General features: G+C 41.4%; 1 long non-coding RNA gene across 2 annotated transcripts in view; it reads right to left on the bottom strand.

The window, feature by feature from the left end:
* The window catches only part of LOC119807540, an 89,564-nt gene that overhangs the window by 52,449 nt on the left and 11,233 nt on the right, over positions 1-25,882 (bottom strand). For both annotated transcript variants that reach the window (XR_005284313.1, XR_005284312.1), the window contains exons 2-4: positions 24,542-24,641; positions 23,112-23,174; positions 20,094-20,219 (exon numbers count right to left, since the gene is read on the bottom strand). This is a non-coding gene — a long non-coding RNA (uncharacterized LOC119807540). The remainder of the gene's footprint in view (positions 1-20,093; positions 20,220-23,111; positions 23,175-24,541; positions 24,642-25,882) is intronic.

Genomic DNA, 25,882 nt, shown 5'->3' with positions numbered 1-25,882 from the left:
GGCTATAATAACCCAGCTATCCTGTTCACCTCTAGATGATAAACATGCACAGCTCCCAGATTGCTGTGGTTTCTCCATCAGAGAATCCAGTCCATCTGATCCCAGCTTTTCTGTGTTTTATCTCCTTTGAATTTCCTTACAACCGAGTCAGAACAAATCCTTGAAGCCATTCTGGGACACAGCACTACACATTTGCTCAGACAATAAATAGAGAAGGGCTATCTATTCAGTTCTAGGTGGGCCAAACTGCAGTTGTATAAGGCTTCATTGGAAAACTGTTCATGCTTTCTTATTAGCATTTCTACAGTATCCTGGGCCATCCGCCTTTCTGTTTAGCTTAGGATATTATGACTGATTTACTTTTTCTGTGTTGGGGCATATGAGAGTTTAGTGGTTATTTTTTCAGAGAGAAAATTAAAATAAGCATTCATGAAAGCTGATCCTCCTCTTATGAAACCCAGCACGTGAAAATAATCCCCGAAGTATAAATCCCATTCATTACAACTTTCATCATGCAAACTCCTAGCATATAGGTTAGAGTCATCTGAAAGACTGACCTGTTGATTTGTTCCAAACAAGGAAGATAATGTTTTTTGTTTTAATTAGAATTACTTGTTACTTAAGGATCAAGGCACCATATCCCCAAATGAACTTTTTGAGATTCTGGACACAGGGTGCTGTATCAAGCCTGTGTTTCTCTTCTCATGGTGCATTTATGGTTGCTCAGTAACAGAGCCTGCCTCTTAATTTGGAGTTGCCCTGTCCCTTCCTAGGCTGTGAGTTTATGATTCTTGTCTGTGGTTTTTTTTTCCAGGACCAGCCCCTGTAATGCTTGGATTGGGATCTCTGCTTTAACATAATGGAGGATACAAATTAAAAACCACTGCCCTCCTTTCAAGCCAGGAGGCAAGATGACTCTAGTGACAGAACATATACTTATGTTTCTCAAAACCAAGCACCACCACCACTAGAAAGGAAAACCAAAACCAGACACTTACAAGAGCTGTTTCTAGTACTCACAGCAGCCTTTATGATTTGGTCCAAACATCCTTAACATACTAATAGGGAAACCCAGGAACAGAGAAGCTAGTTTCATTCACACTCAGCTAGCTAATGATTTAGTGTGCTAGCACTTAAGTGGTTCGAATATAAATTTAAAGATTCTTCACTTTTGCCGTGGAAGGAAAAGGTCATAGGCTCTATCTTCTTTCAGGATCTGAGTTCTTTAAACAAACTATTCATAAAAAAGAAAAGAAAGACAAAAAGGAAATGGAAAAGAAAGAGGAGAAAATAGAAAGGAAAACAAGGTATTGGTAATTGCCAAATTAGGCAGCTCACAGTGTCTTTCAAACAGACAAAAACTCCAAATCATTATGCTTTTGAAGTGGTCTGGGTGGTTGTGATGAGCATGCTGTCAAAATGATAGATCAGTAGGAAAATGAGAGTACACAGGGTTGACACTAGAGCGTGTTAATTAGAAATCACAGGCTTCAGAGACGAAATGGACTGGTCTTGTCTAAACAGCACTTTCCAGTCTCTCAGTGTGTAGGCTTTATCTTATTCTGCACGTGTGGAAACAGTTCATTGTAAGACCTGGGCTGTATATAAAAAGCTAATGTATATTCTATTTCAAAGCCTTCTTCAATGTCACCTTATGAATGGGCTGAGGAGTTGGGCACAACATGTGTGCTGTCACCGTCATTAGTTACTGAAACAGAAGTCTTAGGTTTGTAGGATTGTGAAGTGGTGACAGGCGGAATAAAAGGATCCTTTTGTCCTTCCCCAGCCATTTAGGAAATAACTCCAAGGAATGGCCCACGGAGTCCTTCAGAATTTCAAGACATGACTTGAGTTGGATTGCTGAGTGGATGAGTGGAGGGGAAGCTGGAGCCACGCAGAAGCAATATAGCTCATGTTAAATATGTGCTGTTCTCTGAGAACAGCGAGATTTCGAGGCACCAGGTAAATCAAATCTCCTATGGATTTGTATTCTGTGAACTATACCCAAGTACTTCTCAGCCCTCTAAATGAACCTGGGTCACAATCTCACAGCAAACTCCCCGATTCTCTGGCTCTCACAATCTTCCCAGTTCTTCTTCCACAATGATTCCTGAGCTTCAGGTAAAGGACTTTTGTTTAAGATGTGTCCATTGGAACCAGGCTCAGCAACTCTGAATTTAGATTGGTTGTGGTTTTCTGGAATGGTCTATTCTTGTTGTAAGGAGAAGTTTCCTTGATGAAGGGTGAGGATGACACTTATCTCTGTGTGTTGAAGGTAAGTATTTAGAACATAGTTAAGGATTATGGTGATTTAATAAAGTGGCAGATTCTCCTTCAAGATCTATGACTTCACTAACCCTGGGTAACTGGCTAGGTTTCTAGTACCAGGCAGGCATTCTGCCCCTCTTATTGAGTGGGTCTTAAGTTCAATTAGAGAACTATTGGTTATCCCTAAGGTGTGACACCACTGCATCATTAGCCCTGTCATTCTATGCCAGTGATTCTTTTATAGTGGCTCATAAGTGTCATAGCTGGGTAGGATTGGTGGTTGCTCTCTTCCTGTTAAATATTACAGGGCACCTTATGATACCATGAAAGCTAGTCTTTAGGATGAAGGCTTTTAGGTCAGTTGATCTAAGGGGCCTCTGGGTCCTGTGTCTGAAGCATACGGTATCTTCAGTGAAAGGGAATTACCTTCCTCCTCTGGGGGCCACCAAAGGCAATGGCCTGTTAATGTTGGGTGGAATCTTTTGTACAACACTGAGCAACAACTTAGAAAAGTGTTTCTCATACTGTTGGGATTTTTGTTAGTTGGTTTTTGGTTCTTAGAAAGCACATTTTCAGCTTGGATCAGAAAATTTTGTTCAAACTATGTATGCATATTTATTTCAGAAGATATACCCATAAAGTCTCACCCACATGACGGCCTAAAGACGAACTGAGCAAGGATTACAACAACAGGTTTGGTATTCTGAATGGGAGAAAGTCCACGAGCCATCACTAAGGAATGATGAGATTGAGAGAGATGTCATACCAATTGGTTATCTAAAGGGTCAGCCCTGAAAATATATACATATAAGTAATATTATATGGACTGAATAGGTTAGATTTATGTATTTAGAAACACACACATACACACACACACACACACACACACACACACTCACACGTACACATACATCACCACCACCACCAACAGCAGCAACAACAATTAATGAAAAAAAGAGGCCATAGATTTGAAAGAGTGCAAGGAGGGATATATGAGAGGATTTGGAAGGAAGAAGGGAAAGGGGGAAATTATGTAATTATATTATAATCTCAAAAAACAAAACAAATACTAAAAATTGCTGTGGCTTCTGAAAAAGAAAGGAAGAATGGGAGGAAAGAAGGAAGAGAAAGAAGGAAGAAGAAGAAAGGAAGGAAGGAAGAAAGGAAGGAAGGAAGGAGAAAAAGGAAAGAGAAAAGAAGAGAATGAAGTCAAGCAATCAGACAGAAACAGCATTTGACTTTGAACATAAAACATCTATCTTCTGAAAGTTACTCAGAGCCCAGTGAAGTTGAGTTGTTGCTTACAAAGCCCTAATGGGCACCTTGGATCCTAACACATTGGCTGTCTTACATTATAAGCAGTCTGTCAGCTTTCTAAAGAACAAAGACCCTGGGGCTGGAGAGATGTCTTAACTGTTATACGCTAGGCTCATAACCAAAAATATAAGAACAAAGACCATGTCCCATAACTCTCCATGCTTATTAAGGTCTGTTTCTATTCTTAAGATTTTAGTAGCTTACATAAAAATTTAAACATATTTTCTTTACCAAAATGACAAATAAACTGTTGACATTAAAGAGTAAAAAAAGAAAAAGAAAAAAAGAACCCTGGGCTCCATGCAGCAGACCTCAGCTCCTAGCTGCTTTCTACACATCTGTTTCACACTGTGCTCTTCTTATTTTAATTATCTCATAACTGGGCTTTTCTCCTTCTACCCTTCATTCCTCACAGTCTGTTCCCAACCCCAACAGGCCCAGTGTGCTGCTAAAACAGAAGTCAGAATCTGGGCTTTTCTATTCCAACTTTCTGAATGGTTTTTATCAGCTTAGAACAGAAAGAGGGCCAGGTCATGTTGAAGCTCTACAGATTAAGCAATGTGGTAGACCCTGGGACAGAAGTATCAGCATCAGCAGGCAACTTGTTAGACATACATGCTCACTGCGCTGGCATCAGAGTGCCTGGAGAAGAGGTCCTGAACCCAGAAACCTATATTTTTGATGACTCCCTCAGGAAATAAGATCCCTTCCTAGCTGAAGTTTAAGCATCACTGGGTCTCACGATGGCAGTGTAGCTGCTCCAGGAGCCCACTCTCATTTCCTATGATCACATCTGGGACATCAGCTCACTATCCATTCCATTACCAGAAAATGTGCATGTACTGAGGTGCTGAGAGATAGGATCTCAACTTGTTTTTCTGAGGGGAAATGTATGAGCCCCACACTCTTGGAGGTTGTCCTTGCCCTGCTTACTGCCATCCCACTTCTGAGCTGTCTCCTCATACACCCTACAATTTCATGTCTATTTTGTTTACTGTTTGACTTCTTCCTCTGGAATGAAAGATGCACCAGAGCAAGGATTCTTGTCTATTTTCTTTTCCTCAACCACTTTTGGAACATACCTGACAAACAGTAGGGCTTACGTCATGTTTGCTATGTGAGTGAAAATGATAGAGCAGCATATTCATCTTTTGTGGTTAAGACATCAGAATGCTTATCTTATGTTTGAAGCACAAAAATCTGTTTCTCTCCTTTGTGATGCTCTTTGGGCTAGCAACAGAGAGAGGAATATAGATGTATACCACGCAAGAAGAGTAAAGTTCATTCTGAAACTAATGACAAGCTTCCAGATGGACCAGGCTGTCTACCAGGGACAGACCCAGGCTTTTAGAGCTGGACATGTTATGGTTTTAGTAACTAAGCTGGCAGTCAGCATCAGGAATAGACTAGTGCCAGAAATATAGTTGATTAAAGCATGCCACAAAGAAAAGGATCTTATACTAAGAACTCGTGTGTCTGCATTATGATGTCCCTGTTAATTTCTTCATATATTCCATCCATACACATATATGGCCATCCTACACATTCATCCATTCCACCCTATCAATATAGCCATTCAATTCCATCTACCATATCCATCATCCATCCATCCATCCATCCATCCATCCATCCATCCATCCATCCATCCAATACTTGACTTAAGAATGAACTGTTGAGATATATAATTCCTTGTTCCCATATCCACTTTTCCTATATCCCAACCATCCTATTCCCCCAAGCTCTTCCCATCCTCCACTTCACACTTTTCTCTCCCCATCCCCCCTCCCCCCATCCCACCCCACCCCCATGTTCCCATTTTTTGTCCGGCAATCTTGTCTACTTCCAGTATCCAGGAGGATAACCATATGTTTTTCTTTGGGTTCACCTGGATATGGGAACAAGGAATTATATATCTTAATTAAGGGACCCATTCTAGGGTTGGCAGAGATTTGACTCTAGAGGGGTTCCCAGGTGTCCAGGAAGACGCCCCCAGCTAGGTCCTTGGGCAGCTGAGGAGAGGGTGCCAGAAATGTACAGATCCTATTGCCATACTCATGAATATCTTGCATATCACCATAGAACTTTCACCTGGCATTGGATGGAGAAAATGACAGAGCCCCACATAGGAGCACCGAACTGAGCTCTCAAGGTCCCGATGAGGAGCAAAAGGAGGGAGATCATGAGCAAGGAAGTCAGGACCATGAGGAGTGCGTTTACCCATTGAGACGGTGGGACAGATCTAACGGGAGACCACCAAGTCCAGTTGGAATGGGACTGATGGAACAGGGGACCAAACCGGACTCTCTGAATGTGGCTGACGGTGGAGGAGGACTGAGAAACCAAGGACAACGGCAATGAGCATGAACTCTACAGCATGGACGGGCTCACTGTGAGCCTTGTCAGTTTGGTTGCTCACCTTCCTGGACTTAGGGGGAGCTGGGAGGACCTTGGACTTAACATAGTGAAGGGAACCCTGATGGCTCTTTGTTTTGGAGAGGGGTGGAGTGGGGGTATGGGTGGAAGGGAGGGGAGGGAAGGGGGAGGAGGAGAGAAGGAGATGGAAATCTTTAATAAAAAAAATGAGAAAAAAAAAAAGAATGAACTGTTGACTCCAAGATTAGGGTATTTGACTGGGTCTTTGAACTTTCTAGAGGGTATAGTGTAACTAAGTTGAGCATAGGAATGTGCAGAGTCACCAAAACAAGCACATTTTTCTTAGGGTAATCCTTACTTAAACTATCTTTCATCTGCCCCCCCCCCCCACCAATGGCTTTCTTTTAAAGCGCAACTGTTGGGAATATTATTTTAAGGTATGTTAGACTTTTGTTTTGCTGAATTTGTTTAACTCTGAAGTTGTGATACTTTGGTTGTCTCGAACACCTAATGGTTTAATAAAGATCTGAATGTCCAGTAGTGAGGCAGGAGAAAGGATAGGTGGGATTGGAGGTAGAGCGACTACATAGAAGGAGAAAACAGGGAGAGAAGATTCAGAATAGTAGCCCAAGAAGGAGGAGGACAACAGAGGCCAGCCACCGAGCTTCACAGTAATCCGTGGGATAAGAATAAGATTTAAAGAAGTAAGAGAATGGGAAAAACACAGAGGCTAAAGGGTAGCCAGAATAATATAAGTTAAGAAAAGCAGGCAAGAAACAAAACAAGCTAATGCTGGACATTTATAAATAAGAATATTTATATCACACACTCTGTGTGTGATTCATTTGGGAACTAGGTGAAGGGCTTCCCCAAAGAGTCCAAAGAGCCTAATATCATATTACCACACACACCATAACGCAGGTGTTTATCAGCTAAGTGGGAATTCATCAACATGGAAGAGTGTGTGGGTTTCAAAGGTGACGCTGCAGGTGTTTGGGTCTTGTCACTCAAGCTAGCATCACCCGAGCAATGAGTGCAGTGACGAGCTATTTAGTGACAAGAGTTAGAATGCAGAGCTTTACCCTTGCACTTGTGCTGTGCAGCAAATGAGCCAGGTGACGTCTGGAAATGTATGAGATCTGTTTCATCTGGAAAACCACATTTATCTTTCGGCGTTGCACGATTAACATGAAGAATCTCAGCAAAGCCTAGTGGGAAACCTACATGAAGCACTCGGTGTGGATATTAAAAGAAAACATATGTACAGAAGTCGCATATTCAAGAGATGGGGCATCTTTGTTTTTCTTTTTTGGCGTCATGGGATAGAAAGGATCAACTCAAAAACAAATATGAATCAGATTCTGCCAATGGTAATGCCCACACGCAGGGAAGGCTAATGATGCTGTCAGGAAGGGCACGGATGGCAAGGCAATCTTCTAGAAGCATCTCTTATATTTTAAGAGACTGGGGCTTCTGCTGGACCCCACAGCCAAAGTTAATAAGCTACCTTGAACTCACTTAAGACTGTTATGATACCATATATTCAAATTCTTGGCTTAATCTACCTTTAAGAGAACAATGTAACAACCTATCTTACCTGCCTTGAATTTCCCATGTTATCAGCTTTTGCAATCTAAGCTAATAATACATAGCTGCAATCTTAAGTTACATACTTTTCCATACTCCTCACCCAGAGTTACTTGTGCATCATTTGCTGAAAGCAGCAAATACAGAAGGTGAAAGCGACTTCCTAAAATTTACAATGACAGTTGAAAACATCCAAAATATGGATATTGGTTGACAAATGATGTGGATTTATCATGATGGCGCTTATTATCTAGGTCAGTTGGGATCAGTTGGAGGCAGTGACTTAATCCCTTTCCCTTGTAAAATTCTTTTAAAGATTTCTGTAAAATATCCCATTCCCTCATGTGATGCATTCTGTGCTATTCAGAAAAGACAGAACAAAGCCCCTTGTTAGGGATGAGACACCATTAACACAGACACAGACACACACGATCAGCACACACTGACAGCCACACCACTCACACACAGACTCACACAGACCCAACAGCTAGGCATAGAGACACATACAAGCACACAGGCAGAAACAGACAGACACATACATACAGAAGACACAGACCCAGGAACAAATAGATTCACAAGACAACCTTCGGGCAGGTAGAGGTTTAGATTCATGCAACAGACAGAGGAAGGAAGACACAGGGAGAATGAAGTAGAAAATTCAAATCTGGACTCACTCTCAGCTAAACGACCTCAAAAGGAAGTGCTTTAGTTCTTAACACAACACTGATGCATTGTTGGTAATTTGAGTCGATCCTAACATCTATAATCTGTGCAGCACAGGCAACTGCAGAGTCTCCTGTGTTTGGAATTTAGGAGATTACCTCAATTTCATCAGGTATGAACCTTGGCTGGCAAACTTAAGGCACGCAGGCTTCCTAATGTCTCAGGGAGAGAACCACACAGCCGAGCTGCAGCTTCTCCACAGTGTTGTTAAAATTAGGCTGAGTGGCTTTGAAGGCCGTTCTCTTTTGCAGCTCGCTTCTCCATGCTGCTTAGAAAAGACAGCAGCGAATGGAAACTGAACAGCAAACTGTGTTCTCACCATCTGTCTCGAAAGAAGGATGATATAGGAGTGACTGTCACTCAGGCTGCTTGGAAAGGCAAGCCATTTATAAGTGTCGCCAGTCCTGATTGAACACTCCACACAGAGTTGAAGCAGACTATTCAAAAAAAAAAAACCTTCTGAGGTGATTTCCAGGGCTGGCAGTCCAATAAAAAGGCTTCAGGCATCAAGTTCACGACATCTGCTGATAATGTCAATGTCTTTATTTGACCTGCTTAATTAAAATGTTGACGATAATAAAGATAGGAAACCCTCTTCCATCCCTCCGTCCTTTGGATTTCCTTGCAAGAATCTCCAAAATTTGGAGAGCAGGTTGGGGGCCAATGTATCCATCATTAGTAGTAACTATTCTCACAACTTCAAACCCTTTCAAAAGTCATACCTGTAGCAAGCAATCTGGTTTGAAGCCATGAGCAGCGTTGCACGTGTTGAAAAACTGAGTCTCGACAAACAGAAAAGTGTCAATTTTTAGAGCAGAGATGACATTATGCTTCAGAGCCTGAGGTAGGGAATGAGTGAAGGGTGCATGCCTTCAGTCCCCCCGCTAGAATCCCTAGTGCGCTGTCAAGACACCAGTTTGCTGGCCTACTTCTGACACAGAAGAAGCTGTTCTTACAGGGAAATTATTTGCTATACTTTTTCCCATCCTAGCAACATGAAAGGTCGCCTTTTTGGGTCATATATATAGGTCTGTATTGTGCGTGAACACACTGCCTGCTTTTATAACCAATCGAGGCTCTGTCCTTGCTCACCTGAGAGCAGAGATTATCAGTTAAACAGGCAACCACTCTGCTCAATGCCCACTGCTCAGCACCCTGCTCCTTATGGAGGGGCAACATGTCTAGCCTTGGACAAAACTGGGTATAGCATCTATTCAAGGATTCCTTTAACAGTGGATATTTAAATTTAAAGCAATACAGGAAAACTCAGTTTTGTTGCTTGTAATAGAGGGACGATTTTACAAGGAAACATCATTTGACTTAGACTTTTTCCACCTTCTTGTAGCAGTGTGCTGTATTTTAATAGACTTCCCATGTATTATGCAAACGGAATGCTTTACAGACTTGTCACAGATGGCATTTGGAAGTGACTATTGGCTGATCACTCCTTACCACGTTCTTTTTAAAAATGACAAGCTTTATCAGCCTACCCATAATCCTCAAGTTGAGCATAAATGACAAAATTAAAAGAAATTTGAAAAGAATTTCACAGGGAAGGAATGGCAGCATGGCTGGGTTTTTGGTCATGTCCTCCAAGTCCTTGCTTTAGGAGCCTGATCAGGAGTTTGGGAAGTGGGATGGTGAGCAAGAAGCGCTAGTGAGAAAATTGAGGAGTGGGTTGCTTAATCACAAAAGCAAGGTGATTTCTTCTTTCTTCCTTCCTTCCTTTCTTCCTTCCTTCCTTCCTTCTTTCTTTCTTTCTTTTTTTGTTTTAACAAGACAAAGTCTGGCTTTCTTGCCTCCTCTTGTGCATGTGTCCACTTCCTTTTCCACCACGTCACGATGCAGCGTGAGTCCCCTTGCCCTACGCCATCACTGTGTGTTTACCCTCCCCTGCCTGCGTAATTGTCAGCTTCTCCTAATTCTTCTTTTCTATTCGGTCTGTGGTCATCTCTTATAGGAACAGAATGCTATAGAGGCTGTTCTTCAAAGAATGACGACTATTAGAAAACATTTTTCTTACATGGCAGGTGAAAGAAACTTTCAAAGCTCTTCACTGAAGTTTTGAGTGTTGGGGGCGTGTAACACGAGGAAGTGGCTGGGACAAGGGACGGTAAACGTTTGAAAGATCTGGGGCTGTTCACACCTACAGAGTTCTGAACTGATGGCTACCAAGACTGCAGGTCTCATTGTCACCTCCGAGTCTCTAATGTTCTCCCAGATTGGTTTCGGTCCCCCCAACCCATTTTATGTTCAAGATGTCATTTGTATCTCCTAAAGTAACAGCTTTCCATCCATTTATCACATCCATTGGCCTGTCTCCTGAAAGACAGCATTTACTCCATTTTTATTCATGATTCCTTTCATTTATCTGGCTGCCCTAAACATTTCCATGTAGTTCCAAACCATTGGTTGGAAGAGCCCTCTATTTTCAATGAAAAGAATTTGGTTGTAAGAACTCTGGTTATAGAAGTCCAGTCAGAGACAGGGTTGTTGATAAGACAGGGAGAAATCCCTTGGAAATCATGAGCAAGAAGTACCATGCTGCCAAGGCTGCAAAGGGGATGACACTGGGAAAGGAGTCATGTGGGAACTCTCTAGGGAGTGTCACCAGTTACTGAGTCCACAGACTCTGCCCCGGTGCTCCCTGGTGATACGGTAGCATCTTTTAAGCATTCTTCATTTTTGGTCCTGCTAGCAGCCTAGCCAATGTTTTCTAAATCCACATCTTAGAAGCAAACAGTTAGCCCACAATGTCAGTGTCCAGCAGGAGAAAGATGACAGCTGACCTTCCTTTGAGTTATTGTTCATTTCTGCTCTGATCAGCTGCACTGGGATTGATGCACACTGAGGTAAGAAGATGGAGAAAAAAATCCCACAGACTAGCAGTAGCAGGAGTTTGAGAAGAAGATGTAGGATATCCTATATGACAATGTAGTCACAGATGTGTCCCCAGGGATCCTTCCAGATTAGCTAATGGGGTATCTGATGACATTTTGAAGCGGCTAAAGATGAACATGTTAGATTTCACTTATATTCAGATTTCTTGAATGAACATTTAGTTTGCCCAGTGTGTATTCCTGATAGGAGTTGGAAAGTAGAAGACATAACACATATGGTCTGTGTATGTCACTGTGTATGTATGTTTGCACTCTGAAGAATGAGAGGAAGGAGTGTGGGAATAGGAAAGCAAGCACTTTCAGAGCATGCTCCTCCATCCCCACCATACATCTCACAGATAAAGAGATACTGCTTATAAAATGTACATGGCTAGCTGAAAGGTGTGTAGTTGTTAAGTGATAAAATGGATTCAGACCTGAGAATTCACAAGCCAAGGAGCTTTCTAACTCTGCAGCATATTTTTATCTCTAGACATGATCTTTATCAATTGAAACAGGACTGAGTATCTATTGTACTTTGTCATTTCATAAACAATGCTTATGGCTCAGGCTCTGACTCAAAGGTCATCACCCCCAAAGAGCCTGTGGGTCACTCCCTTCAGAACGTCCCATCCTGTGCCCCAGTGGCCAATTGCATCATGCTTTTGATTGCTGTCTGTTACTCCTGTGTGTGTTGTCACTTTGTGTATCTGTTTCCACATCTTTCTCTCCCCCCAAAATATTAAGTTCCATGAAGGCAGAAATTGCTTTTCTTTCTCATGCCTGCCTCTCTGTTTCTACAATCCTGTCTAGGATACAGTAGTCACATGGAAATAACTACGCATACCTCTGTGTGTTCAATAAATGGAATATTACGATAATAAGTGTTGGGATGGGGGACACACAAGGACTTGCTTTGGCCACATGATTATTGAGGTGTTGCAAAGTTTAATTTTCCTCTGGTTCTCCATTTTTCCAAAAGTCCCTCCCTAACTTGTAAATGGTATCATTTCTACCTAAAACAAAAGTGTGGACTCACTGCAAAGGGAGCCAGAAACATCTGACTCAGATGTGACTACCTGTGTGGGTGTGCTCCACACAAACTGTGATGTGACAGAGAGCCACTTGGCATACAAATGCCACAGTGTTTGTGGATATTCCTGGAACTTTGTGACGGGGAAGAAGTGTTCATTCTTATTTTTGGCTCTGGCAGCCTGCAGAAGCTCCCTGTCACTGGTGCCGGCAGGTTGTGGACAGGGTCTACTGTTTATTACCCTATGTATCAAGTCCTATTTATTTTTAAAATAAACTTTTAAGTGTACTGTAAACTCCCTTCACAAACAGATTTGTCCTCCACTTTTACACTTGACAAGACTCTGAAAGGAATAGTAACTCTGTCTCATAAATATTTGAACCTGAACCTTTTAAGAAAGAATTATACTTAAGGTACTCAAGAATAGGGAAGGTCTCTGCGTCTCCGCTTAAGCCCTTCTTCCACCACTCATTTTACCACCTCTTTCTATCTTATCTCCTCCTCCCTCCCTGCCATTCTTTTATGCTTCTTATATTATCTTATTGGAGATTCTATACTATACCCTGGACCCAAATCTAGCTAAAGACCACTACCTGCACTGCACTCTTCTTAAGTACTGTGGTGTTATGTAAATGTGTTTTTAAAAAGCCAAAGGGGCAGCTCAGCAAACCTAAACATCACAAATCCCTGACTTGTCCTCTGTCATGCAAACCTACAATGCCATTCAAGCATGCTATGCAAAGCTGATTAGAAAGGGCATCAACGTGAGGGGATATAAAGGAGTTCAGCCTTTAGAGCCATACTCGCTTCGACTCAATTTAGACTTCTTAGTGTCAAGCCTTCAGGAAGTCTCTTACCCTTTCACTCTGTTCTTCTTCATAGGAAATACGAGGATAATAATAATCCTTTGGGTGAGTGTTCAGGATATTTTCTAAACATTTCCAACTTTTTCCCTTCTAAGCATGCCCCATCAGCCCTTTGTTTAGACAGGTTGTCTGATTAGTTATAGCTTACAGAATGGAACGCAAATCTTAGTTTAAAAACTCTTTCTTTAACCCTAACTGTGGGAATGGAGAGATGGCTCAGAGGTTATTGTATGTAATTTTACTATGTTAAAGCCTTCCTTGCTTTTTGTGTAAACAGAAAAGGGGAAATGGTGTGGGAGGTCCTTCTGCCTATGTGTTGCTTTTATTGGTTAATGAATAAAGAAACTGCCTTGCCCTGTTAATAGGGAAGAACTTAGGTAGGTGGGGAAAACTGGACTGAATGCTGGAAGATGGAAGGCGGAGAGAGAGAGACACCATGTAGCCCTGCCCGAGATGGATACCAGAACTTTAGCAAGTAAGCCACAGCCACATGGCAATACACAGATTAATAGAAATGGGTTAAATTAATATAAAAGTTAGCCAATAAGAAGCTAGAGCTAATGGGTCAAGCAGTGATTTAATTAATACAGTTTCTGTGTGATTATTTCAGGTTTAAGCTAGCCGGGCAGCTAGGAATCAACAAGTGGGCCTCCATCCAACAGGTTAAGAACATTTGCTGTTGTTCAGGGAACTCAATTTTTGTTCCCAGGTAATTTCTTCCCCAGGTAATTCACAACCATACATAATTCTTTTTCCAGGGGACCTAATGGCTTCCTCTGGCCTCTGTGGGCACTGTCTTCATGTGGCACACATGCTTTGGCACATATATACACAAAAATAAAACTTTTCAAAAAATACCCCTATGTCTTCCATTTCTATCTTTTAACCCCAGTCTGTCTGTATGCCTACTTACCCCCGTGTGTGTGTGTGTGTGTGTGTGTGTGTGTGTGTGTGTGTGTATAAGAATATAGGTTTTTCTGGAAACACTGCAAGGAGCCATCGGCTGTTTAGTAACAATTTTGCTGCCTGGTTTGGTTTTTCTCCTTTACCTATGGATCTGCTTATATTCTCCATAGTCATGGATAGACATTTTCATAGGAAAAAAAGTAGAAAAATTTAAAAAGCTTTTAGTAGCTCAGAAAGTCAATTGCTTTCTCTTAAGGATCCTCTTTGGTCATCTTCCCATATTTGGACCATTATCTGGTGACAGTGCATGACTGTCCTGATTGGACCAGCTTAAGTCTAGTGACTGCCCCTTTAATCGTAGAATAATTTAAGGCACTGAGATCTATGAGGCCTTTAGAACTAACCCAGGGGATATGGGGGAAGATTGGGAGGCTTAGTAGTTATTTCAGGGTATTTATTACATACCTTTAAAAAAAACTTATAACAAGGTAGGAGAGATCATAAAACCACCCCCTTCACTGTGAGCTTTATAGTTCAGAGCCAACCTCCATGGACATTCCACATTGACTTCCTGTGGTTCAGAAACAAGAATATTGGCTGGGACTTCTTGTGGTTGCATGTGAAAGTATAAACAAAGCTTCTTGGGTAGACTCCTAGGTCTCCAGTGGAAGCCCTTGGCTTTAGAGGACCATTTATTTAGGTATCTCATCTCCCAACCATGAGAGGGCACAGAAAATGGACAATCTCTAGTTAACTGATGAACTTTTCACAATCATGTGGGAAAAGTCACTAAATATCACCATGTGCAATAAACAAAGCATTACAATGCTCTGTGAGTCAGAAACCTCTGGAGATGATCTGAATTCTGCTTTGTAATGTGGGAAGCACTTGCAAATTCCTAATATAAAATGTGACAATAGAGAAAAACTGACTTGCTATTCTTGGCCACGCCAGTTGTGCCAAAGGGTATCAGGACTGTGGTGGACAGGCGTCAGACACTGAAGAGCTGTGGCAATTTCACCTTCTAGTCCTTCTTCCAGTCCTTCTTCTGTTTTCACTTGGCTCAGAAAATTTCATGAAATTATACAAATCCCTGAAATCTAATATTTTCATGTGATAAAATTGTGTAAGAGGAGGGGGTGGAAGAGAAGTTTGGAAAATATGATGACAGATGGCAAGTGGGCTCAGGCACATAGCGTTCCTATATATAGGGGAGGGGACAATCTGGTTAATCAAGGGGAGGGGGAGCATTTGTTAAATTTAGATCCAAGTATTTTATATATTCAGCACCATCATGTGTAGTGTAAAAGTGTACTGAGGCAGCTGAGCTGGGTAGAATTTTTAATGTTTTTCTTGGTTGGGGGTGAGCTGTGTGATCTATATTTTCAACAGCTTTACATATTATTTCATGATGGTGTCTACATCTAAAAACCAAATTGCATCCATAGGTTTGGGGGGTATGTCTTTTGAGAGAGGATTGAGAATATCTATTTCTAGAGAGAGTTTCTTCCAGGGAAATCTAAAGGCATTTCAAAGACTATGACCATCACATAACTTAGCACATTTAGAGAATTTAGGCAAATATTCTCAATGAAGATGGCTCTGGAGCTTGAGTGGAAAGAACAATGGCATGGCGGCGAAGAGTTGGGAGAGCAATGCCCAGCTTTACAGAACCCAGGATGGGAAGACAGGTTACCTTGCATAAACCCCTCCAGATCTTTGGATCCCAATTTAATAATTTTCAAAACTGAGAGTTTGGGGGATAAGGAGATGGCTGAGTGGGTAAAGATGTTGCTGCACCAATACAAGCTTCTGAGTTTAAATTTTAAGAATCCTCATAAAACCAGATGTGGCACCGTGGATCTGTTATTTTAGCAGTCCTGCAGTGAGATGGGAGGCAGAGGCAGGAGAATCTCCCGAAGGTCGTGGGCCAGTCAGAATAGGTAGTTCACAATCAAATAACAAGAGAAGATGAGGACTGGCACCCCAAATCTAAGTACCTTATCCTCTCTCTAGTAGGAAACATCTAAGGTTGAAGGGACTTTGGGGTTGGTTTTCCTAAAAAGGACTTATTTCCCATTATGTGTTTGCTGTGATTTGCTAGTATTGGTTTCATCCTAAGTTAGCACTCCTTTAAAATGGCTGCAAGTGACGTAGTTAGTGACATGCCTCTTATCCCCAGCTCTAGTTAGTTACAAAGCGAAAATTAATTACTTCTTGAAGTTGTTTTAGAGAAAGACATCTTTCCAAGAGATGTTTACAAATCCTGCATTTGCATATCCTTGTCCAGTCTAAATTGGCTTTGGTGCTCATCTCTAATTATGACCAGGGAATGAGTCTTCCATGTGTTGTAGGAGAGACTCCTAAAACTACAGCTAACTCAGCAGAGTAATTGTATTAGCAATAATGAAAATCAAGACAAGAGATATATTTAAAGAAAGCAACCTTGAAATTTTATTGACTTTTTTTTTTTTACCTACTCTATGCATTTAAAAAAGATCCAGGAAAAGAAATGACAACAAAGTAGAGGTTTCATATGAAAGCTATCACCACACAAAGCACATAGTAAGCTTTCAATAAATATGCCTACATTGGGCTAACATTATATCTGTTAAACATAGCAAATGTGTTTTTTAGTTGGCAACTAATTAAAAAGAAATTCCAGGTATTTCTGGTGTTGCCATAGTGACATAAAATCTTCGAAAATAAGTTTTTGTTTTAGCACAGTGGTTTTCAAACTTGGCTGCATCTTGGAACTAACTAGGGAGCTGTGAAAAATACTATTACCAGGGTCTCCATCCAGAGATGCTAATTTGATAGATTTCAGGGTGGGGTCGTGGGACCGGGAGGCTTAACTACTCCATCCCTTCCTGAATTTCACTGCCAAGCCAGAGGACCTCTAGCTTAGGCGATATGAGTATGGCCACTTCTTCCCCTTGAGCAGGGCCCAAGAGTTCCTTGACTTCCTTTTACAACACTCTTCCCCGCTTGTCTAAACTAGTTACGGCTAGAGCCTCCTGTCTGAGCTGGCACTGTCAGAAATACCACACACTCTCCATTACAGTATGAAACCCGCTGAATGTGAGGGAGGAAACCAAGAGTGGGGAAGGCCCACTATCAATGTGGTGTGTGAGAAGAAGGGGATGAAAGGATAGGAAAAGAGAAAATGAGAAGGGAGGCGGCAAGCACTTCCTTCTGGTGCTGGGATGTGGTTGGAGAGGCACTTGTAGGCATTCTGAGTCTCAGCATCCCACACGAACACCCATGCTCACACAGACACGTCATCGGAAACTCTTGCCAGCTTCCTCCCACTCAGCCCACTGCCAACCACTCACTTAGCATCTTCCTGGGAATTTATAAAACATCTCAAACATGAATAAATGAGAAGTGACTGAGTTTGTTCATTCATTCACACATTCATTTATTCATATTTTCTATAACTATCGATTGAATATTCACCGTTGACCAGGTACACTGGCAGATGGCAAATAAACAACTGTGATCAGAACAAGAGCTTTCAGATTTTATCAAAGTCCTGAATTTGAAAAGCATTTGGGGCAATGAACAGGGGCATGAGGATCTACCATCTTTTCATATAGGTTCTTGAGTTCCAGTCTCTGCACATTGCTGAATGAATGGGGAGTTGGATAAATTAATGAGTGAAGGCAAGAGTAAATGAAGAGTAATGAATAGGCAGATAGAAGGGCAGAGTAAAATGATACTGTTTTGAAAAGATGGATGAAAGTCATTTATTCTAGGTCTTGTGATCTGTGGTTTTAAATAATCAAGTAGACCTAGGCTTGGTGGCACATCCTACACTCCCAGCATCCAGGAAGCAGGAATGGGAAGAATCAGATCAATCAGTGCTACACAGTAGGATAATTATCTCAAAAACAGAAAGAAATCTTACTTCAGATGACATTATATGCTGTGCATGTTGGGAAGGCATTGCATGTTTGCAAGCAAGGAATGATGGGGTTGGAGAAAGTCTGTACCCAAGGTGCTAGAAACCAACTTGGGTAAAGACTAGCATGATAGAAAGGTAGAAAAATGTATAAACACTTTGTATCAAGAAGAATGCAAAACATTCAAGGGCTAAAAGGCACTGTGTTTTCCCTGATGGTGCAGATATGGACAGCAGGCTCAGGACACAGAGTAGTAGTCGCTACTGCAAATGAACTTAACACTGACTCTCAGGGATATTAAGGAGCAGCGTCTAGTATAGACTTCAGGGACTAAGTGGAACTCAGTGGAAAATGACCACAAGTACTGTGTCTAGAGACTTTGAGTTGGGAGAACTAAAGTAGAAGGGGGCTAGTGCTTGAAAATGGAAGAGGGTGTGCGTGTGTGGATGTTTCAGATACGGTTGAATTTGCAAGAGTTAAGAGAAGTGAGAAAACACCCTAAAAGTATGAAGAAAAATGTACTTTAAAAAGCACACACACACATACACACACAATATCAAGACCAACAGTATGCCAGGCACTCTGATTCAATGATTCCCTCCATATGGGGGTCACAGTGGTACACCCGCACAGCTGGAGCTAAGAACAGTATAATCTGGCTCCAGAGTTCTTTGGTTATCTCTTTCATACTGTCTTACTGACCAGGTCAATAATAAAGAATTCAAAGGAAGAAGACACAGGAAGGGGCTGGTTGTGAGGTTCAGCAGAGGACTGTTTGTCTAATAGGTCTGAGACCTTGGTTTTAAAATACACATTTAAAAAAAATTATGTCTTATTACTAGAAATTGCATCATTTCCAGAATTAAAATTGAAATCAGATAAAAAAGAATAGCTGATATTGAAAGAAAACCCAGAAAAATATATTTTAAAATAAATTTGATAGGAACATAGAGAAAAAAGAAATGTCAATACTTTTTCTTCCCTAGAAGGGGAATTCTAGGGAATTTTGCTGGAGTTAACAACTAGTATCATATTAGGATCCCATAGAAAACCATTTTTCTTGTTGGCTCTGTCTCATCAAAAGTAAGAGCAACCATGTTAGAAATAACCAATGGATAGGAACTATTTAGGAAAAGAAAAGTCATTTTTTAATGGTTAAGACACCATTGAAGAAAGAATTACTGATTTGGAAAATGTGATATCACAAGAAAAAAATCTTACTAAACTTATTTGAAATGTTTTCTAGTTTTATCAAGAAAGGCTTCCACTGTGTACCCCTGGCACACTCGGTACTCACTACATAGTTGGGTCGACCCTTGACTGATAGCATCTTCCTGCATTGGCATCTAAGTGCTGGGATTATAGGAATATGTCACTATACCTGGCTCAATATAGTTAATGTTAAAAGTTCATTATTTAGAAAAGTAAGAAATCCCATAGATATGTTTTTAAAAAGTTTAGGGATGTGCACATTTATATGAGAATGCTGCCAACCTTGCTGTGGTGCCTCAGAGATGATTTCAAATTCTCGATTTAGATCTTGAGTCTTCTACCTTTCTAAAGTGATGCATATGTGTGACATGAACACAGAAGGACAGACTATTTAGGGGCAGGAATGGTACCAGCAAGTGGGGGAAAGGCCGTATGGGGGAGAGCAGTTGGGGGAGATTCGTCATATATATATGTATGAAAGTGTCACAATAAAACTAAAAAAATTCATTCTAACTAGAGAGATACTAAAGAAAGAAAAACTTGAGTATGCATTTTTTATAAGCAGGAAAATGATAAATATATGAAAGTATAGAAAACGTTACAACTTTGATCATAAAGGAATTATCTCTTTGATATTTGTTTCCCTTGCTTTGTTATTATTCTAAGGTTTTCTTGTGTGTCACCTCCCTCTGTATAGTATACCTCCCTTAGCTTATGGGTGAGGAATGGGTCATTACACTGTGATCTTTCCACCTGGTCCAGATAACAGTACAGGAGGCACACTGATTCAAACTAACCACTGGAGACATGAAGTGCTTTTCTGTAGAAGTTAAAAAGGAGAAATCCTTGTTTATGTGACTTAGCTCAACATAACCCTTTTTCTTGCCATTACCTGTATGGATTTAAGTTCCATGGCTGACTAGCTGCTCTTGAAAAACACAGCTCTATTATACACCAGCAAGGTCAAGGAAAACACAACCTGTGCCATCAATAATTGGCAACAAACTAGGAGATCTTGAATTACCTGAGAGTAGCTGCCGTGGTTTGTCTTGCTCAAAACTCATGTCATGGATGAGGAAGCACAGAGCTCAGACACCTGTTAGCAATTCTGATGCATCCATGATAAAGAGATTGCCTTGGAACAGATATCCTGAAAGGCAGAGAGATAATTAGAAATGAGACAGTTAGGTCTTCAATGGCACAGTAGAATTGCAGAAGCAAATTCGCCTGCAGTTGAGCTCACTTGTGGGCTGCCAAACACTAAGAAACTATATATCTTTATTATTTTCTTGTTTGGAATGGTTTTATTGCTTTTTTTCTGCAAATGGCAGCCATCATTTACAACCTACATCCTTCTTTTGTGTCATTAGCATCTTTGGAAGATTGATGTCTTTGTCTGCTTGCTGCTCCTATAACTGGACACAGCAGAATGGGTAATTTATAAAGAGTAAAGGTTTAATTAGCATGCGGTTTTGGAGGCTGCTTGGTCCAAGGTCAAAGTACCATATCTGGTGACAGTCTGAAGGTCTTCTTGTGAGTGGGGAATCTGCAAAACTATGACCTGTCAGAGGCTATTATATCGTGAAAGGGATACTTACAAGAGATAGAGCTGGCTTTTGTAACAGCCTAATTTCAAGATAATGCACTAACTCATTCATCCATTGGTCCATGGATGGATGAACCCACTTATGGGGGGCAGAATCTCTTGAAACTTCCACGTGGTCCACCTCTCAAGACATCCAAGTGGGAACTTGATTTCAACATGAACTTTGGTGAGGACATTTAAGCCATAGCAGCTACTATCCTTTTTCTAACTTCCTGCCAGCTATCCAGTGGCATAGGTTTTGTTTTCTTTGACCTTAATGGTGAGTGTCAGAGCTGTGCTTTCCAAGACAGTAGTCCCTCGCTGAATGTGCTATCTAGGTTCAAATACAGTTCAAGTTAAGTTGAAATTAAAATCGGCTTCCATAGCTGTACTAGCCACACTTCAAATACTTAACAACTAGTTGGATAGTGGGTTACCATCTTAGCTAGTGTGCAAGGAAAGCATTTCCAGTGTTGCAGGAGATGCTCCTGTACGGCGGTGTGTGAGTACTTGTGTGTAGGGCACAGTGAAGAAGGGAGAGAGGGTGAGAGACAGGGAGTAGGGGAAAAAGAGAAAGAGAAGAGGGGAAGGCATGTTAGAGTGGGAAACCTGGTGTGTGTGTGTCTGTGTGTGTGTGTCTCTGTGTGTGTGTGTGTGTGTGTGTGTGTGTGTGTGTGCGTGCGTGAGACACAGGAGAACCTCAGATATCATTTCTGAAGTGTTATTTACCTGTCTGTCTCTCTCTTTCAACAAGGTCTCTCAATTGCATAAAACTTACCAAGCAGGCTAGGTTGGTTGGTCTGCTAAGGGTCTTGAGAGTATGTGTGCATGCCTCCATTTCCAGTTTTCGTGGATTCTGAGAGATTGCACTCAGGTAACCATAGTTCTATAGTGTGGTGTTTGGAAAAAAAATGCCCCCCCAAAGGGACTGGTTCTATTAAGAGGTGTGGCTTTTTTGAAGTAGATGTGGCCTTGTTGGAGGAAGTGTGTCATTGTGGGGGATAGGCTTTGAGGTCTCTCTTGCTCAAGCTTTGCTCAAACCAGTTCTTGTTGCCTTCTGGTGAAGATGTAGCCAACACCACTTCTGCCTGCACGCCACCATGCTCCCGCCATGATGATAATGGCCTTAACCCCTGAAACTGTATGCAAGCCACCCCAATTAAATGCTTTCTTGTTAAGAGTTGCTATAGTCATTGTATCTCTTCACAACAATAGAATCATAACTAAGACACATAATAAGCACTTTACTGTCTGAGCAATTTCCTCAGCCCAGGAAACCTGTGTTCTCATACCACCATGTTGCTCCAGATAACCTCTGTCTTCCCCTGAGCATTCCCTGCACTTTTTCTTATATTTTCTTATCTCTGCCAGAAGAGAGACACTAAAGTAGGAGGCTGTGGAAATTCTTGTTAGGTTTAATTTCTTTTAACATTTTAAAAGTATTCTTTGTTTTACATGTAGATTTTTTTCCATTCTTCAGGGCTTCTGTGTAATGTGGCACTGGACCATATTTGGATATCGAATTCTGAGATCAAAGGCTGCAAATTGAGAACAATTTTCTTCCAGCAAAAATAACCTAAATTTAGTTGCAGGGATTTGTATCACTTATTTTTCTATCGCTGTGGCAAAACTCATGACCAAGGCAACTTATAAAAGAAAGTGCTTAATTGGGCTTACATTTTCAGAGGATTAGAATTCATGACAGTAGAATAAAGACATGGCTGCAGGAGCAGTTGAGAACTCACATTTTAATCCACATGTAGGAGGCACAGAGAGACAGAGACAGACAGACAGACAGACAGACAGACAGACAGACAGACAGACAGACAGACAGAGACATAGGACCAAGGGAATGGCAAGTGCCTTTTGAAACCTCAAAGCCTGCCCCCAGCAACACAGTTCCTACAATAAGGCCACACCTCTTAATCCTTACTCGACAAATCCACCAATCAGAGACCAAATACTCAAAGAGAAGAGACTACAGAGACCATTCTCATTCAAACCATCACAGGGCTAAACAAGGTCTGGGCCAATTTTCTTTCCTTAGCATCAAAACAGAGGACAAACAAAGGGCACAGCCCTCAACCTGACTGTGTCACTGCTTTTTATAAATGAACGCGTTGCTCACCACGAGTCCAACGGGGGTGAGAGGACAGAATGACCAAATCAATACAGTCCTATCAAAAATAGTTTATGGTAAATGCATTCTCGATGGTGAACTAGTATCTGGTGCTTAATTCATTCATTATTATTCATTTATTCATTCAAACACTTCAGTGTTTACTACATCCTAGGCCGTATATTAGACTCCGAGGAAGCAGCAGCAAAACAAACGCTTGTTCTGTTCATCTCAGTAAGGAGATAAAGCAGATATTAAACCGATAAATTCAGAAACGGTGGTTAAGGCTGTAGAGGTGACACCCCAAAGATTGCAGGAACACATGATATAATAATCACCTGATATTGTCCGAGCAGAAGGGAAGGTTTCTGAAGAACGGATTCCCTGTCTCATTCAAATTCCTAAGGAGAGGTGTCAGCAGGAGCAAGAGGAGACAAGTGGATTAGTCACTTTTCTTTTCCTTGGGACAAAATAACTGACAAAGACATCATAATGAGTAGTTTGTTTTGGCTCACAGTTCAAAAGGGTACAGCCCATCGTAGCAGCAAGAGCTGGGGACAGCTAGTTACATCACATCTATAGGAAGTAGAAAACACTGAGTGACGGCACTCAGCTTGAGTTCTCATTTTTGCGACGTCCAGGACCCCAGTCCATAACTATGCTGCCCATGTGTAGAGTCGGTTTCTAACCTCACTTAACCTAATCTAGGTAATCCCTCAAAGGTGCTCTGAGAGGCAGGTCTCCTTGGTGATTTCAGATCCTGTCACGCTGACATTAACCATCACAGAATCCTTCTAACAGGCGAGTGTTGCAGTCTAGAGGGTCCAACTCAGGCAGAGCCTTGTCAATCATGACCATAAAATTTGACATTATTTTAAATTCAGTGGGAACCTTTGAAATTTTTTAAACTAGCAAGAGGAACATGATCACTATAGGTAGTAAACACATTCCAGTTACCTACACAATGAGGGAAAAATAGATGGAAGATGTACACTCTCAAGTAAGTGGACTCAGTTGGAAGTTACTCCTTTGGGTTGGATAAAGATGATGCACGTACCTTGGATGATGGTGTTTGAAGGAAGGAGGAAGCAGTGGATGACTGAGGCATAGCTGGGTAGCAGAGTTCAAAGAAAGAAGCAACTGAATGTCGAAATTCATTGAAAGAGATATGGCAGAGTCATTTTATTGAAATGAAATCAATGAAAGAATGAGTCATTGATTTAATCTTGTGGGTCTGAGAGGGGTCTGGTTTCAAATCAACTGGTAATCTGAGGGATATTTTTAATATAATACTAATGCTTCTTTTGCACATGTCTGCAAATGATAGACATACATTTACACATTCACACGTGTGGAGTTACATGTGCAGGTCCTTGCACACATGGGCGTATGTGCATATGAAGATTTGAGGCAAATGTTGGGAATATTTCTTGATTTCTTTATACCTTACACACTGAGGATGGCTTTCTCAAAAAATGCAGTTTGCCATTCAGGTGGTGTGACTAGTTAGCTTGTTCTAGCGATTCCCCTTTTCTACCTTCTGAGTTCTGGAATTACAGGGATCTGCTTTGTTCACTTGGTGTTTGTGTGAGTTGTGGGGGTTCCGGCTCAAATGCTCAGGCTTGCATGGCACACAGCACTTTCCCTTCTGAGCCATGGCACCAGACCTGGATCTGAGATTTTCACAAAGCAAAATGCCATGTGATTGTTTTTGGTTTACCAAGGTCATGACTGTCACAACCCTTAGGTGCTTATAGTTCATGTTCACCTTTGTAACGAAGACCGTCCCCCTCCAGTCTCTGCCTTTACCAGTACTCCGCATAGTGAGAAGAATGGGCAGCTGTTGTGATGCCAGATTTATCTGTGTCCTAGAAAGACAATAAAGAAATTGGGAGTTGAAGAACAAAGGAAATGACCCCATTCTTTCTTTCTCTTCTGACTACAAGACAAAGACCATAAGCAGTGAGCGGTCGGTTCTACTTGATAAAGTAATTGCCAGGATAGGCTACTGGAGTTGAAAAATGAGACTCCATGAAGGTTACCTCTTCATCAGGCCTCAGAGCTATCTTGCCTCCATCTTCTTATTTTACATTTTTCTTACAAATTTTCTTACTAGAATTTTGTCTGACGTATTCACATCTGAATAGCAGACTATCATTATTATTTTATAACAAGTAATTTAGCCTCACTAATATTATCAATATTACTGACTAGTTTGTTTTTTTAATTTTATATGTATCTTTTTAATTTTTATTCTTTTTAAAAAAAACTATCTTTTTTTCATTTTACATACCAATCCCAATTCCCACTCCCTCCCCTCTTCCCATTCCCTCCACTTTTTCCCCCCACCCTACCACCATCAACTTTTCAGAAAGGGTAAGGCACATTGCTTTGAGAAAGGACCAAGGCCCTCCTTACTATATCTAGGCTGAGAAAGGTATCCATCCAAAGAGAATGGGTTCCAAAAAGCCAGTACAAGCAGTAGGGATAAATCCTGGTGCCATTGCCAGTGGCCCCTCAGTCTGGTTCAGCATTTCAACTGTCAACCACATTCAGAGGGACTAGTTTGGACCTATGCTGGTTTCTTCCCTGTGCAACCAGAGTTGGTGAGCTCCCATTAGTTCAGGTAAGCTGTTTCAGTGGGTATCCCCATCATGGTCTAAACTTCTTCGCTCATGTTCTCACTTCTTCCATTCTTCAACTGGATTTTGGGAGTTCAGCCCAGTGCTCCGCTGTGGCTCTCGGTCTTTCAGCAGTTGAGGAAAGAAGGTTCTATGGTGATATTTAAGATAGTCACTAATCTGACTACAGGGCAAGGTCAGATCAGGCACCTTCTGCAATATTGCTCAGGGTCTTAGCTCGGGTCATCCTTGAGGATTTCTGGGAATTTCTCTAGTGCCAGGCTTCTTGACAGCCCTATATGGTTCCCTCAATCAAAATATCTCTTTCCTTGCTCTCCACCTCTGCTGTTCCTCTATCTTGGCTATCCTGTTTCCTCAAGTTCTCTCCTCCCCATTCTCCCCTCTTCCTCTCCTTCTACCCTTCATTCTCCCCCACCCTCATGCTCTCAATTTTCTCCAGAGATCTTATCTATTTCCCCTTCTCAGGG

The sequence above is a fragment of the Arvicola amphibius genome, chromosome 2 (genome assembly GCF_903992535.2).
Source record: "Arvicola amphibius chromosome 2, mArvAmp1.2, whole genome shotgun sequence".
In the NCBI taxonomy this organism is placed as follows: domain Eukaryota; kingdom Metazoa; phylum Chordata; class Mammalia; order Rodentia; family Cricetidae; genus Arvicola; species Arvicola amphibius.
Note: the sequence above shows the minus strand (reverse complement) of the source record. Positions and strands in the feature narration are given on the sequence as shown.